Genomic DNA, 15,026 nt, shown 5'->3' on the forward strand with positions numbered 1-15,026 from the left:
GTGCTCAACTCAGTCTCTTGTCCCGTGCCAGTGACTTCATGCTCTGAAACAACCCCAAAGTAAGGTTTGATCCTGTTGTAGTGTACCACGGCATGATAAGGTCCATTACACTGTAGTACTTCATACAGCACCTCTGACAGTTCCTTTGCAATTTTCAAAGGACCCTTGAATTTCTTTCTCATGTTTGGGTGACAACCCCTTTTTCCTCTGGTAGTCTCGAAACCACACACACTCATCTTCCTCATACCTCTGGTGTGTCACCTTAAGATCAAAGTATTGCTTTTGTTTATCTGTGGCTTTTAGGCAATTTCTCTTTACAGCTTAAATACCCTTGCACCTTTTGCGCATACTGAGAAACATACTGTTTCCTTCATTTTGTGTTCCCATAACAACATCAACCGATAAATTAATTTCACTGCCGAACAGCACCATGTATGGTGTGAACCCCGTGGAAGAGTGAACACTGCTCCTGTATGCCATCAACACATATGGGAGTATCTCATCCCAATTTTTTTGATTGTCATCAAGAAAAAGGGACAGCATGTTGATCAAAGTTCTTTTTCTTTTTTTTTCTCCATTAAACCATCTGATTGTGGGTTGTACGGAGTGGTTCGTGTTTTGTTCATTTGTAAAAGGTTGCACATTTCTATAAAAAAGACTACAATCAAAATGTCGCCCCTGGTCGCTATGGATAGAGCGAGGAATGCCTAGCTTCAACACAAATTCCTCTACTAGCTTCTTGGGCACTGTTACTGCTTCCTGAATGGGTATGGTATATGCCTCTGACCACCTAGTAAAGTCATCTCTGTAAACGGACCCATTAAGTCTACAGCTATCCTTTCAAAAGGGCGGCCTGTGACAGAACTTGTCATGGGCGCTCTGGGGGCTGGGCCCTGTAACACAGCCCTTACACAACTGCTTTATGGTCCTCTGCCAGCCTGGCCAATACAATCTTGCTCTGATTTTACTGGTGAGTTTTTCAATTCCCAAATGGCGTCCTGTTGTGTCATTGTGGATATCTCATGTATGCGCTCATCTGGTCCAACCCCTCTCCAGATGGTGTCATCTGTCTCATAGTTTTGACTCTTAAGGCATAACACCCCATTCTTCACATGTAATGCCCCCCACACTTGTTTGAAAGGCCTGAACTTTGGCTCTGATTTCTTTAGCTGGGAGACCACTGGGTCTCTATCCTGTGCTTCCAGAAGGAAAGCTGCATTTTTGGGTACTGCCTGGCTTGTTTGAGCTCCAACCAAAGGCTAAGTAGTGACATCCTGAGGCTTGTTGACGACGGCTCTCAGATTGACAGTGGCCTCCTGTGAGACGGCTGTGTCTACACTCTCTGTATATGTGTGCCGGTGTGATACACCATCTGCAATACTGTGCAGTCTCCCTGGCCTGTGGACAATATCATAGTTGAACTGATCCAGTTTCTCTAACCATGTAGTCAACTATCCCTCGGGTTGTTTGAAGTTACTCAGCCACCTCAGTGAGCTTGGATCAGTTCTCAGTAGAAATATCCTCTCCAGCAAAAAGTGTGGAGAGGAAGAAATGCTACCACAGCAAGAAGCTCCTTCTTGGTAGTTGAATACTTCCTCTTCTGTTTTGACAGTGCCCGACTAGCATATGCTACTACTCTCTATGCCTGTATCACATGCCTCAGTATCTATTATGAAATCTAGATTTGGGTCCGGAAAGCAAGGATGGGGGATGTGGTAAGCTCAGACTTTAAGTGATTTAAAGCCCCTTCACACGCTGCTTTCCACTCAAAAATGTTCCCCTTATCTGTCAATCTGTACAACGGCCCCCCGCCATGGCTGCAAAATCTGGTGTGAACCTCCTGTATTATGACGCCAGGCCTAAAAAGCTTCTTGCCTCTGTGAGTGACTTGAGGTTAGGTCATGACCTGACTGTCTTCATGGGGTCAGTGGACCCTCCCTCAGCCCGAGATGATGTGTCCCAGGTAGCTCACCTGCGACCTGAACAAATGGCACTTAGATGGCTTCACCTGAAGTCCCGCCTGCTCCAATCCGCTGAAAACCTTGTCTAAACGCTTCACATGCTCTAGGAATGTACGACCAAACACTATGATGTCGTCTAAGTACACCAAACATGTTGTGTAACTTGTGTAACCTAGCGTTCTATAGTGTCTAATACATGCATTACCATTAATTGAAAGGTTGGTTATCCTCCCACAATGTACGGAAGAAATGTCAAGCTATCAGTGGCGATTTTAGCATGCAAATCTTGGTGGGGCCAGAAAAATACAAAATATGATTATGCATGCCAGCAAAGCCACAACACAAAACAATACATTTAATTACACTATAACGGTGACAAACGGTGCCCACAAACTGCTAGAGCCTACATAAAGCTGTCCCAACAGCTGAGTCCCAACAGCAGTCCCAACACCTTACCACTGTTACACCTGGCTTTCAGCGGAGCCTTGTCTGGCAGCGAAACATTTTACTGCCTTTTTAAAAAACATAGCTGATATGGCTGACTTGTTTAAACAAATGTGGTTTCTAATGACAATTGAGATGTCCAAACTATGGCATAAGGGAACGACGAGCAGATAAGAGGCCATCCGTAATTTTGATAAGACATTAATGAGCGAGCTGGGACGGACGTTGTCAATATAACTATTTGTTCAGCACTTTTGAAATGTACGGCGACAGAACTCAGAACATCGGCCGTTCTAACAGTATTCTCCCTGTACACTGCCATAACTCTTCCGTGACGATCTGAAGGATCAGGTTACAGTGGGTCCGCTCTACAGCGTGCTCTCTCTCGTAGAGGGGGAGAGCGGGAAGTCGGTTGTTTTATGGGCGGTTGTAAAAGACGCTGCCTCTATGCTCTGTAGTGTTCGAGATTGGAAGGTAAACTGTGGAACACAGAGAGACCATTGGACATCAAAAGTTTGAATAATTAAACCGTATTTATATTTTTGAGAATGTGGGAGTGGTCATGTCGAGTGTGTTTCATTTGGCGATCTCGTGAAGGACAGGAAACACACATTACTGTGTCTCTGGTTGTGTCCACTTCTCAATTATGGTGTTTACATCTAAATGCTATGAAACGTATATGATTACATGTGAAACTATTTGTGAAAAGATTAAATGTGATGTGCCTTCAAAATGAGAGTATGGATTTTCATATAAAGTTTAACAAGTCAGTGACCACGCCCACGTGAGCACAGACATTTTCATCGAAAGCCCCCTTTTAAAACCACCCGTGACAAAATTGACATTTTATGCCAAAGAGACCCACGGTAAGCCGGACGTCTTGAATGGTTAAAGAGATCAGAAACCATGAAGCGTTGAAATAGCTAAGAAATCTACAAACTAAAGAACAATTATTCAGACTGCAGCTGTTTAAATACTTTAGTCTGGTAAACACAGTCGATCTAAGAACATTTCCAAATGGTATTCTGAAGTATCCATTATAACAACTAAAACCACGAAAGACCTTGGACTTATGGGGAACGCAACCAGAGACTCTCTGATGAACTACTATCCAGCAGACGGACCTGCGACCACAGAGAGGGACAACAAAGTTTATGGCCGATGAGCACCGATGCGTTTTATCTATAATTTCTCTTCATTATTTCTCTTCATATGGCAAGGATTGAAAAGGATTTGCCAGTAGATTGTCGACATGATTATGACTGCTAGCTAAGATTTTGAAAGTATGATGTTGACATGATCAGTTCAATCAAAGCTACTGTACATATAATGTGATTTGACGTCATTTTATCTGTGGCCAATGACCTTGAGCCTTCTTGGATGGGCACTTCTAATGTATCTCTATGTCAATACCCAAAGGACTCAAATTCTCGCGGTCACCCCTTAGACTTCACGGTGACATTGTTTCCCCATGACTGACAGAACACTGAGCCAATCACGGTGCAACACTGTATTTTCTGCTGGCTTGCCCCACCACCACAGAAAGTACTGAGCTAGGCTGAAACACCTGCATTTTGAGGCTGCCTTACTCCAGAAAATAAAAAAGAGACCATGTTTGTATGCGGCTTTATTAACTCAATGATATATATTTATTTGTTTTATTTGCAAACTGATATGTGACACGTATTAATGCCAAAATAACATGCAATAACACACACACACACACTGTCATATCATCGACTGCATCCTTATGTAATACATGTATCACTAGCCACTTTAACTATGCCACTTGGTTTACATACTCATCTCATATGTATATACTGTACTCGATATCATATACTGTATCTTGCCTATGCTGCTCTGTACCATCACTCATTCATATATCCTTATGTACATATTCTTTATCCCCTTACATTGTGTATAAGACAGTAGTTTTTTGGGGAATTGTTAGCTAGATTACTTGTTCGTTATTACTGCATTGTCGGAACTAGAAGCACAAGCATTTCGCTACACTCGCATTAACATCTGCTAACCATGTGTATGTGACAAATACATTTGATTTGATTTGATTTGAATTTTAAAAAAAATATTTTTTTTGTTAAAAATGTGGGGCTCAAACCAGGTGGGGCAACTTTTGTTTACCAAACCTTTCCATTTAGACATAAAAATAAGATGGGAAGGAAGTTGTGTTGGGAGAGAGTTGAGTTATTGACTTGACTGGTGGGGGTCAGGCGTGTAGGTGGCTCAGATTGGCTGGGTGTTCTGGCTGGAATGTGATATAGAGGAGGTCTTAAAGACAATCAAAAGTTGTCTTTGTACTTTATTTGTAGGAGTTGTTCATTTGTCAGGCTATTGGTTAAATATGCAACACAATATTGATTATTGAATTATTATGGATCTGGTTCAGTCATATCAATCACTTAAACATATTTAATCATCTCTTACCTAGCTTGATGACTGTGGGCATTTTTGCTTACTTCTTGTTGTTCTACATAGAGACTGCTAGAAGGGCAGTGTAGAAATGTGCTTTAGATGCCCCCAAATAAGGGAGGGCCCCCCTGTCAAGTTATGTCCCCCTTTGCAAATAGCGCTGCTGGGTGATTTAAAAAGTCAAATACAATCAATCAATAATATGACAGTCTTAGCAAACATTTGTTTTTTTTATGTACAATATGTAGAATCTATGAGAATAGAATGGTTCAGAATGTTTGTGAAACATCACAGCACAGTTGATAATTATATGGCAAATTGATATCAAAACTGGATGGTGTTCAGAGATAGATGGGAGGGGTTGAGTGGAGCTGAAGGATGGGACTAAAAACAAACATAAGATTACTATTGTAAAATATACTGTGTCTGTAAAATGTTTGTGGTTGATTTTACAAATACGGGCAAATGTTTTTAAAAATGAAACCTCTTGAAACTGATTTTTATCTATATCAATATTTTCACTTTTCTTCACTCTGTCTGGAAACAAGATCCTAATAGTGGCTGAGACCATATAATTTAAGAATATCAAGATTTTTATTGGTTTTCCCAAATACCAGAGAGGAAATGTCATTACCACAACATTATAAAATGTGCTATTATTGTTGAAATGGAAATTACATAAATTGTGTAAATGTCACACCTGCGCCCGCTCTCCCGAGCGCCAGGCTGCCCAGCACTAGGCACTCCTGCCACCATCATTACACACACCTGTTTCCCTCGTCACGCGCATCAGTGTGGACTCACCTGGACTCAATCACCAGCTTTCATTACCTCCCCTATATCTGTCTGCTCACGAGGTTGTTCCCCGCTTCAGCACATTGTCGTCATGTCGTTTTGTTCCCCCCTGTTCTGGCACATGTCCGTTCATTAAATGTTCACTCCCTCGTCGTCCGGGTTAGGGAGGGTTTGGCCGGTAGGGATATCCTTGTCTCATCGCGCACTAGCGACTCCTATGGCGGGCCGGGCGCAGTGCACGCTAACCAGGTCGCCAGGTGCACAGTGTTTCCTCCGACACATTGAGGTGTCCTGCTTCCGGGTTGGGTACGCATTGTGTTAAGAAGCAGTGCGGCTTGGTTGGGTTGTGTTTCGGAGGACACGTGGCTTTCGACCTTCGTCTCTCCCGAGACCGTACGGGAGTTGTAGCGATGAGACAAGATAGTAACTACTAACAATTGGATACCACGAAATTGGGGAGAAAAGGGGGGGGTATATATATATATTTAAAAAAAACAAACAAAAAACACTCCCTGTACCTGCTCATCTCCAGTGTCAGTTCTTACACCAAAGCTATTTTATAACATTTCACATTAAGTATTTTTTTGTTGTTCTTAATTATACATATTCATCATTGTCATGTCTAAATGTCCACATATGCCTTGATGATACTCAGAAACATGTATTTAACATTACTTTTGAAATATTATAAGGTGCACATGTGAAAAATCATTAATATCAATTAGAATTTAATACACCTTTGCCTCAAAAATATGTACCGTGACAGCAATGACTAAGCATTGTGGTAATAACTGAGTGTGGTGGAAATTACATTTCATATAAAACTGATAAAAAATATCTTTAAACATTTTGTCACAGTTGTACATGTTTAATTTGATTGAAGATATAGAACAGACCATTTGTTCCGATTCATCCCAAAGGTGTTCGATGGGGTTGAGGTGAGGGCTCTCTGTGCAGGCCAGTCAACAACTTCCACACCTGTAACGTATACGCTGGGAGTTGAAACGCAAGTGCAGGTGGTGAGTTTAATCATAAACGGACCAATACAACAAACATGAGTAGTGTATAGACATAAAACACATAGTTCCATTCCCCAGGCAAGTATTGACTAAGGGAGTGACAGATATAGGGGAGGTAATCAGTGAAGTGATGGAGTACAGGTGTGCCTAATGATGAATGCCAGGACCGGTGGTTAGTAAACCCGGCCACGTCGAACGCTGGAGGGGAGGAGTGAGAGTAGATGTGATAAGACCGATCTCAACAAACCATTTCTGTATGGACCTCGCTTTTTGCACGGGGGCACACTCATGTTGAAACAGAAAAGGGCCTTCCTCAAACTGTTGCCACAAAGTTGGAAGCACAGAATCATCTAGAATGTCATTGTACGCAGTAGTGTTAAGCTTTCCCTTCACTGGAACTAAGGGGCCTAGCCTGAACCATGAAAAGCAGCCCCAGACCATTATTCCTCCTCCACCAAACATTATAGTTGGCACTCTGCATTGCGGCAGGTAGCGTCCTCCTGTCACCCGCCAAACCCAGATTCGTCGGTCGGACTGCCAGATGGTGAAGCATGATTCATCACTCCAGAGAATGCGTTACCACTACTCCAGAGTCCAATGGCGGCTAGCTTTACACCACTCATTGTGCATGGTGATCTTATGCTTGTGTTCGGCCATGGAAACCCATTTCATAAAGCTCCCGATTTACAGTTGTTTTCCTGACGTTGCTTCCAGAGGCAGTTTGGAACTCGGTAGTGAGTGTTACAACGTAGGACAGACTAATTATTTTCAGGTCTTAAGGTAAGTAAAAATGTATGAACTAGTACATTTTGTCATTAACCACCACATTCTGCCCTTACATCACAGCTCATTATGTGGTGGTAATGACGTGGTGGGAATGATATTTTAACAGTATTTGGTCAAAAATAGCAGGGATTCTAGTGTGTTAACTCCAGTTGAACCGCTAGCATACAATGTATCCTAAAATACACATAATTAAAACATAATTTAAAAAATCTAACATTATTTGAAATTATAGCCTATTTGCCAATCACATACAATAAAAATATTATCTTCTCAAGTCATATTTACCTTTATATTTCTATAATTTCCTGGCATCAAAATTGGAATTCCCCTCATGACATCCATGTGCTCCACTGTCACTATTCATGTCCATGGTAACCAAGTAAACAAACTTGAAAAAGTTTATCATGTAATTTATTATTATTCTAACATTTCACATTCTTAATATAAAGTGGTGATCCTACCTGACCTAAGACAGGGAATTGTTCCTAGGATTAAATGTCAGGAATTGTGAAACTGAGTATAAATGTATTTGGCTAAGGTGTATGTAAAACTTCCGACTTCAACTTCCGATCTACACAGTTGAAGTCGGAAGTTTTACATACACCTTAGCCAAATACATTTATACTCAGTTTCACAATTCCTGACATTTAATCCTAGGAACAATTCCCTGTAAAATATATATATATATATATATATATATATATAATATATTTTTATTACGTCCCCCACCACTTCTAAAACCGAAGTTGCGCCCCTGATATACTCCCTACCTCGACTGCACTGTCTTCTGTAGCAGCTGCTGGTCCGTCGGTGCTAAACCTAGCATCATTTCTCAGCACAGTCAGTCACATCACTTGGACCAGCAGAACCAGAACTTTTACCAAAGGAGTTGGTTAATTTCACACACTTAGCAGCATTGGTATCAAGAGCCTTTCTTTTTGTCTCTAACCATTTTGGTACCACCTTTTCAGTTTTTACGATCCTTGATCTTGGCTGACTGATGACATTGAGTCAATGCAGGTCTGTTTGCTGATGCGTGTTTGAATGTGAATTTTTGCACAACCTCAGCCAATCAGAAAATGGGGCCGGCCGTTGTCCACTGATCAGGCAAACGTTGAAATATAGATAATGAACTCAAAAGTATTGGGACAGTCACATTTTTTTGTTTTTTTCTCTTTGAAATGATAGACTGCGGTCAAAATGCAGACTCAGCTTTAATCTGAGTGTATTTTCATCCATATCTTGTGAACGGTTTCGAAATTACAGCAATTTGTGTACATAGTCCCCCCCAATTTATATGACCAAAAGTATTGGGACAAAATTCAATTGTGTATTAATTAAAGTAGTCAAAAGTTAAGAATTTGTTCCCATATTTATAGCACGCAATGACTACATCAAGCTTTTGACTACACATTTGTTGGATGTATTTAAATTTTATTTTATTTATTTTTTATTTCACCTTTATTTAACCAGGTAGGCAAGTTGAGAACAAGTTCTCATTTACAATTGCGACCTGGCCAAGATAAAGCAAAGCAGTTCGACAGATACAACGACACAGAGTTACACATGGAGTAAAACAAACATACAGTCAATAATACAGTATAAACAAGTCTATACAATGTAAGCAAATGAGGTGAGAAGGGAGGTAAAGGCAAAAAAGGCCATGGTGGCAAAGTAAATACAATATAGCAAGTAAAACACTGGAATGGTAGTTTTGCAATGGAAGAATGTGCAAGGTAGAAATACAAATAATGGGGTGCAAAGGAGCAAAATAAATAAATAAATAAAAGTTGGGAAAGAGGTAGTTGTTTGGGCTAAATTATAGGTGGGCTATGTACAGGTGCAGTAATCTGTGAGCTGCTCTGACAGTTGGTGCTTAAAGCTAGTGAGGGAGATAAGTGTTTCCAGTTTCAGAGATTTTTGTAGTTCGTTCCAGTCATTGGCAGCAGAGAACTGGAAGGAGAGGCGGCCAAAGAAATAATTGGTTTTGGGGGTGACTAGAGAGATATACCTGCTGGAGCGTGTGCTACAGGTGGGAGATGCTATGGTGACCAGCGAGCTGAGATAAGGGGGGACTTTACCTAGCAGGGTCTTGAAGATGACATGGAGCCAGTGGGTTTGGCGACGAGTATGAAGCGAGGGCCAGCCAACGAGAACGTACAGGTCGCAATGGTGGGTAGTATATGGGGCTTTGGTGACAAAACGGATTGCACTGTGATAGACTGCATCCAATTTGTTGAGTAGGGTATTGGAGGCTATTTTGTAAATGACATCGCCAAAGTCGAGGATTGGTAGGATGGTCAGTTTTACAAGGGTATGTTTGGCAGCATGAGTGAAGGATGCTTTGTTGCGAAATAGGAAGCCAATTCTAGATTTAACTTTGGATTGGAGATGTTTGATACAGTGCCTTGCGAAAGTATTCGGCCCCCTTGAACTTTGCGACCTTTTGCCACATTTCAGGCTTCAAACATAAAGATATAAAACTGTATTTTTTTGTGAAGAATCAACAACAAGTGGGACACAATCATGAAGTGGAACGATATTTATTGGATATTTCAAACTTTTTTAACAAATCAAAAACTGAAAAATTGGGCGTAATGAATTGTGTCATTGGAAATGCAAATGCATCCAACAAATTTGTAGAGTGACTACATCAAGCTTGTTGATTGTGTGCTTTAAATATGGGACCAAATACCTTACTTCTTACAAATTTGTCCCAATACTGTTGGTCCCCTAAAATGGGGGGACTATGTAAAAAAGGGGCTGCAATTTCTAAACAGTTCACCCGATATGGATGAAAATACCCTTCAATTATAGCTGACAGTCTGCGCTAACCACAGTCATTGTATCATTTCAAATTCAAAGTGCTGGGGTAACAGAGCCCAAACAACAAAACATTTGTCACTGTGACAATACTTTTGGAGTTGTACATAATGACAAAAGAGAAAAAAATGTTTTTGGGAATAGATTTTTTGTTGTTGTCAATTTTGACCAGCCAACACAACAAAATGATGGTTGGGCACATCTGCCATTTGCCAGAATTGCCTGATGGCCAGTCTGCCCACCCGTGATAATTGCTGACCAACTTCTAAATCGCATTAACCTTTTGACATTAGAGATTTCCTGGGAAGCCTTCCAATCCAATGTCTCAAGGATGTACAAGCTACTCTGGACAACATGTGCCGCTCAGCAATCTTTTCAAGAATGAAGCTTCAGAATTTCTTCAGTTGATTTCCCCTATTGTGTGACAAGTCAGGGTGTCACATTTAGTTAGGGATACATTACAGTATTGATATGTTTGGGTTTATCTGTAGTACCTTGATACCTCCAAGATGCAGTAAGGCTCTTATCACTGTTATAACTCTCATCTGTCAATGAGTAAATTGGTGAGCAAATGCACGTTCTATACTTTTTCTTACTATTCTTCCTATTATACTGTTCTGTTCTTGTACAGCGTTTTACATTTCTATGTTTCCTCAGATTGTATGCACATTGATTCAATGATTCAGCTCTGTAACTGAAACCCAAGGAGTAGTCACATTACTTGATTTTGTTTTGACCGAGATTAATTATTTCAGTGTTGCAAATTTGTGCTGAGTGTTGCAACAGGGAGCAAAATTGGTATGGCATTTCCCCCTTAGGCGAAGGATGTGAAACATTATTGAAGGAGAAATGTCAGTCGAATTTAGGTTTCTGGACAAAATCCAAACAATGCTCACAAATACACAGGTTCAGATAAAAACAGAGGTACATTAATATATCTGGTCAGCCTGAATCTCATGATGGTTCTCTTGCATGCCCCTCTTGCCATTGCTCATATCTTAATTTGCACCCACAGATCAAAATGTGCCTGTCTACAGGCAACAAAGAGCAACATGTACAAGAGAAACCATCAACAGCCTCCTGACCGAGTTAAAAAGTATAGTAGATATTTGTGCCAGAAGCAATCCAGAAAAGGTTATAAACTCAATCCACATGAAGTTCATTCATTTCCCCTCTCGTAGACAGTGATGACAGATTATATTTTCACTTTTACATGGTCTATACTCGCGCAATTGGGGACATTACCTTGAATGCTTTTTGGTATGTCTGTTGCAGTGGATTTAAACACTCTCTTCTATATAAACATACAGACAGATATGAACAACTTACCCAAAAATAATGATATTTTTGAGTGCCGCCGCTTCACATTTTTTTTGTTTGTTGCTTTTATGGGTTTTATGCAGCAAACAAACTTCTGAGAGAGAGATGGACCTCTTTTGATTACTGGTGAGACCTACATATTGTATGATAAATGGACTGTAGTCGATTTTACTATGTTGATCATTTGTTTTTATGGTTGCATTGACAATGACTGAAGTTCAGCTGGGGTTCAATGCAGCGGGTTTTGTTTGCAGGACCCTTCCATGGCAGTCTCTAGGGGTCTTTCACAGTAGCAGCGTGTCCCAAGTCCCGCAAACAGGACAAGACGGGCAGCCCGTCCACAGACAGTCTGCTTCAGCCTAGCCGCATGTGGGTGCCCTTCATGAATGACGTGGCTGTGCGGGTCATCAGGGGATTGCTGAGGTCAGTGAGAAACTCACACATAGTTATGGATTGCATTATCAGAGACTCTGTTTATATGGCCATAGATAATCTTGTTCATACATTATCCATGTATGATATTAGTTGTCAGAACTCCCTGGTCAAAGAGGAGATCTGAAGTCCAACAATAATGACTAACCTTTAACTTGATAAATGGAGTAAAAAGTAGAACTGATATTCTCTGATTCCTCAGGTTAAGCAAGCCTAAAATTGCTCAGACCCATTCAGTCAACAGACAGGTGCTCACCGGCAGTCAGTTACCAGTCGTGTTGGCTTACAATAATTTCATCCACTTCAGAAGAAAACGGAATTCAATCTAGCCTATTAGGACCAGTGCTGTAAAGTACTTAAGTAAAAACACTTTAGTACTACTTAAGTTGTTTTTTTGGGGGTATCTGTACTTTACTTTAGTGTTTATATTTTTGACAACTTTTACTTCACTACATTCCTAAAGAAAATATTGTACTTTTACTTGACAACTCAAAGTACTCATTACATTTGGAATGCTTAGCACGACAGGGTGAAATTCACACACTTATCAAGATAACATGTGGTCATTCCTACTGCCTATGGTCTGGGGGACTCACGAAATACAAAGACATCATTTACAAGATTCATGAGGGTTGAAGTGTGCCCCTGTGTGCCCCCTTAAAATTAAGAAAAGGGTGCCGTCTGCTTTGCTTAATATAAGGAATTTGAAATGATTTATACTTTTACTTTTGATACTTAAGTATATTTAAAACCAAATACTTTTACTCAAATACTATTTTACTGGGTGACTTTCACCTTTACTTGAGTAACTTTCTATTAAGGCATCTATACTTTTACTCAAGTATGACAATTGTGTACTTTTTCCATCACTGATCAGGACTAGCCTGGTGCTCAGTCTCTGAGCCATTTTGCGGTTTGTTCTTAGCTAAGCTAACGTGCCATGTGATCTGTCTGGCTCCCAGGCTAGCCAAGAACAAATGCAAGAAAAACTTGTGCTGGCTCCAGTAAGATGTAGTGTTTTGTCTGTCTGTGCTCTCTGTACTTAAATTGTAATTTCCTATTGGGAAAAAGTCAGAGAAGAGCCCATCTGCTGAATCTGTCAGTGCGCAAAGGTCAGAGGACACCTTTTCTTATCTTTATCAGTGGTGCACAATCACGCAGACATCACTTGTAGTAACAGTAGAGTTACTGTATAGCTTATGAATAGATTAGTATTGCTGTGAAGTTTTCCAAACCCACTCGCTTTGACAAGAGATTCCAGCGGTTTGGTCCCAAACCAGAGGAGCAGGGTGTGAGTACCCCTTATAGAACCCTTAACAGCACAGAAACCAGCCTTACTGAGATCAATGATTTGCCTATCAATACTGATTTCAATTCTCTGTGAAGCCAACTTTTGCATGTTTTATTGATTTCCAGAAAGCGTTTGATTGTGTAAATAGGGATATTTTAGCCTGTAGTTTGTTAAAGACACTTCTCTTACTTTTCTTTGATATGAAATTTGATCACCCAATCCAGTCTCTTTACAAAGTACCAATTGCTTGAGTGCGTGTTAATGAATATCGTATAGATTGGTTTCCGACACCCTCGGGTGTAAAACAAGGACACCTTATCACCGACTTTGTTTGCTTTGTTTATAAATGATCTGGCAAAATAATTTAAACAGTTAAATATTGGCGTAAGATATGATGACGAAATAAGTATCTAAGTATTATTTTATATGCGGATTATATTATTTTGATGGTATAAACTGAACAAGATCTGCAGAACATGTTATCATGTGCTGTCAATTGGTGTAAAAGATGGAGACACACCATCAACTAGACAAGAACACAGAGAATTTTCAAAATCTTCCAAAGTAATTGCCAGTAACACTAGTTTGAATGTGTGTGATGAGCAGGAGTTCTATAAGTTCTATCACAAGGCCTCAGTACCTCCCAGAAAACATTTGAACAATGTGCAGATGAGATGAACAAAAGGCTGCTCATCTACCAAAGCCAAGCTCAGGACCACCACAACTGTCTGCAAGGTTGGCATGAACTTTTGTAGCACTTTGTCAAGTTTGACTTTTTCAATGCATTTCCATTGATGGGTAACGGTTGAGGCATATATTGTATTTTGAGGAACATTTTCTTCTCATTATCTGTCCCTTCCTCTCTGTCCTGTTCTTTGACTTTGGAAAGAATTCCAACAGCAGCTGAATGACTTGAGTGTCTTTCCAAAGGTGCCAGAGGTGCTCATCTCTAACCTGGGAGAACAACACCCTTCAACAGCAAGGCGTCACTTTGCAGGAGAGTGAGGCGAGAAAGTCACTGGGCCCTATTTGAATACTTTACTATGCACACGCCCTTCTGTCTTTTCTAGAGCAAACCACTGATCTGATAAGCTAAGATTGGTGAAAGCAATGGAGTGGAAACCATGTCTTCATCTATCCACTCATATATCACTCCTTATCTCAAGGGAGTAACGATGCATTATAAAGTTATTCGAACAGGTCCAGTGAAAGCACACTGCCAAGCCTAATGCTGGTAGGACTAGGTGGGAGTCAGTCACACTAGTGAATTTCCTTGTGTGCAAGGAACCATCCCGCTTTTGAGAGAGAGCTGTAGGCCTCGAATCATGCTGAAGACGAGAGACAATGAGAGCTGTGAGGGCATTTTGAAGTAAAAACCTTACTAATGCTTGTGTACTAAAACATCTGTCTTTAAGCCTAGGTATTGGGTTTGAGTGTCACATTAACTCATATAGGATAGAAAAGTGTGTGTGTGCGTGCAGTAATAGAGGCCTGTTCTGACTGTTTGTGTGTGAAGAATGACCCCGTGATATCTGGGCGCTCAGCCAAGAGCTGACAGAAACTAACTGGTTCCTGGTATCTTAACTGGAGGGAAGTGTTATATTCAACACACCAGTGATAGAGCTGTTTGGAGCCTGTTTCTGGGCGAAAAATTCATGTTTTGTGTGTGTGACCAGTACGACCATACATCATCTGAGCTGATAGTCAAAGGCGCCTTCTTGCCAA

Source organism: Oncorhynchus kisutch, linkage group LG8 (genome assembly GCF_002021735.2).
Source record: "Oncorhynchus kisutch isolate 150728-3 linkage group LG8, Okis_V2, whole genome shotgun sequence".
In the NCBI taxonomy this organism is placed as follows: domain Eukaryota; kingdom Metazoa; phylum Chordata; class Actinopteri; order Salmoniformes; family Salmonidae; genus Oncorhynchus; species Oncorhynchus kisutch.